The 2,639-nt window shown below is 33.9% G+C and overlaps 1 pseudogene; it reads left to right on the top strand.

The window, feature by feature from the left end:
- Positions 1-1,080: 1,080 nt before the first annotated feature.
- On the top strand, positions 1,081-1,826 carry LOC148093284 (small ribosomal subunit protein eS1 pseudogene; annotated as a pseudogene).
- The last annotated feature ends 813 nt before the right edge of the window (positions 1,827-2,639 follow it).

Below are 2,639 nucleotides of genomic sequence, written 5' to 3'. Positions count from 1 at the left end.
TGACATTCCATTCTTGCTTTATTTTCTCTCTCCTGAACCTCTATACTGCCACACCATAACACACACCAACGCACACTCTTGCCAAAAGGGATTTCTGTGTCATTGTTCATTTTGTTCCATCTGTTTGAAATGTTTTTTCCCCTCCCCCCCACCTCACCTTTCCATCTTGTGATTCTGTGTTATGATTATGGTGAACATCTATTCAAAATTTAACTTTCAAGCTTTAGCTCCAGTGTCATCTTTCATAGGGAGCCCTTTCTGATGGCTCTCGTAGCGTGGTCTACTTTCTCCCTAGTGCTTCCATTGATGGGCCAAAACTGAAGTGAATCCTACTTAGAGCACCAGTAATACATTAGCGGAAAATATCCATTTCTAATTGTAACAGGTTTCTAAGAATAATGAGTTATATTAACCTAGGCTTCCTTTATTTTGTGGAGAATGAATGTTAATGTGAGTGGTTGTGCAAATTTGAAGATTGAACTGTTCTCATGAATAAAGAAAAAATATTTGGATATCCAGGAAACAGTTTGGGAAGAGCTATGACATGTAACAAAAATGGTTTGGTAGAGTTACTCTCTGTGATTTCCTCCTGCTATTCATGACTTTTTTGTGCAGAAACTAGGGAAAATGATGCATTATTTGGGTTGATTCTGGGTGAAAAAAGAATAACGTGTAGCTTTAGAGGGTCATATGGAGAAAAGATGACAGCCTAAGATGTTAAGAATTTGAAGTCTGGAGAAGGTTTTGGACTTCGTATCACATAATTGGGGTAATTGAGACAATCTTATGTGTGTAACCTCCCTCCACACATATTCTGGTTTATGTTTCTTCCTGCTGCTTGATGACTACAAGTCCTCAAGGCCATAGTTTGTGTGCTTTTATTTTATTAGAGGTGCTAGATATAATTTGAAATAATTGATTTAGTCTTTTCAAAGTTTTCATAGATTGTCAGAATTTTCATAACACATATTTGTTAATCAAATTAACTTGAAATTTATCTAAATATAATATATTGACATCAGTTCTAGGTATTTCCTATCAATATTTAAAATGTACACAATTGGGTTCCTGAGCAGCACCATGGCAGTGGACAAGAACAAGCACCTTATGAAAGGCGGCAGAAATGAGCCAAGGAGAAAGTGGTTTACCCATTTTCTAAGAAAAATTGGTATAATCTGAAAGCACCAGCTATTTTCAATTTAAGAAATATTGGGAAAACACTAGTCACGAGAACTAAAGGAGCCCAAATCACATCTGATGGTTTCAGGGTTGTGTTTTTTAATGAGTATAGATGATCTGCAGAATGATAAAGTTGCAATTTGAAAACTCAACCTAATTACTGAGGATGTTCAGGGCAAAAACTGTCTGACTAATTCCCGTGGTATGGATCTTATCCATGACAAAATGTTATGCATGGTCAAAAGATGGCAGACCATGATTGAAGCTCATGTTGATGTCAAGACTAGTTACTTGCTTTTCTATTCTGTGTTGGTTTTACTAAAAAATGCAACAATCAGATTCAGAAGACCCTTTGTGCTCAGCATCAACAAGTCCGCCAAATCCAGAAGAAGATAATGGAAATTATGACCTGAGAGGTACAGACAAATGACTTGAAAGAAGTGGTTAATTAATTGGTTCCAGATAGCATTGGAAAGACATAGAAAAGTCTTGTCAATCTATTTATCTGCTCCATGATGCCTTTGTTAGAAAAGTAAAAAATGCTGCAGAAGCCCAAGTTTCAATTAAGAAAACTCATGGAGCTTCATGGTGAAAGTAGCAGTTCTGGAAAAGCTCCTGGGGATGAGACCTGTGCTAAGGTTGAATGAGCTGATTGATATGAACCCCCAGTCCAAGAATCTGTTTAAAATTCAGACATTTAATGGCAACAAATAAAAAATCCCATTTGTGATACACAAAAAAATTCACACAACTGGAATTTAGATCTCACTAAAAAATATTATGACTGGGTGTAAAATTTATTTGGAAATTCCCAGTTATTTGCTGCATAATCCAGTTAAAGGTAATTATTCTCAAATCATCTGATCTCAATCATAAACTCTCTCTCTCTCCTATTACCATCATGTTTCTAATTAGGATAATTGAAAAAGATGTCAATATGTCACTGATCCAGAGATACTGCAGTTGACATGGATTGTAGAGAATGTGTCTTACAAGTGGAAGGTGAAAATTGAGAATGAAAAAGTTGAGAACTAAAAGAGAATGTATCTGTATAAAAACATATATAAGGGGAAAGTTGAGATTATATGGGAAATAAAATATTTTTAGTGTGTACACTAGAATATGAGAATATTATTTAATGTCTTGAAATATTTAAACTTGGAATGTAGTTCAGGAGCACACCAGATGTTCTAGTTCTTTAATTATTTACTACATTGATAATATATATTTAGTCAAATTTTAGAACTGATTGATATCATCATAAGAAAGAATGATATTATTAGCTTGAAAAAATTTTTGTATGAGGATATAATTGTAGGTCATGTTTATTGTAGTTTTATAGAATTTAATTATTCTGGATCTTGTACCAAAAAATCAGATAAGTAATTTCATGTTCATAGGTAAAATGATTTCTTATTTTTGTGCAGGTTTTTAACTTCATAATTTAAGGTACTTTATTA

The sequence above is a fragment of the Miniopterus natalensis genome, chromosome 4 (genome assembly GCF_054644295.1).
Source record: "Miniopterus natalensis isolate mMinNat1 chromosome 4, mMinNat1.hap1, whole genome shotgun sequence".
Classification (NCBI taxonomy): domain Eukaryota; kingdom Metazoa; phylum Chordata; class Mammalia; order Chiroptera; family Miniopteridae; genus Miniopterus; species Miniopterus natalensis.
The sequence above is the reverse complement of the archived record's forward strand: the minus strand, read 5'-3'. Positions and strand labels throughout refer to the sequence as shown.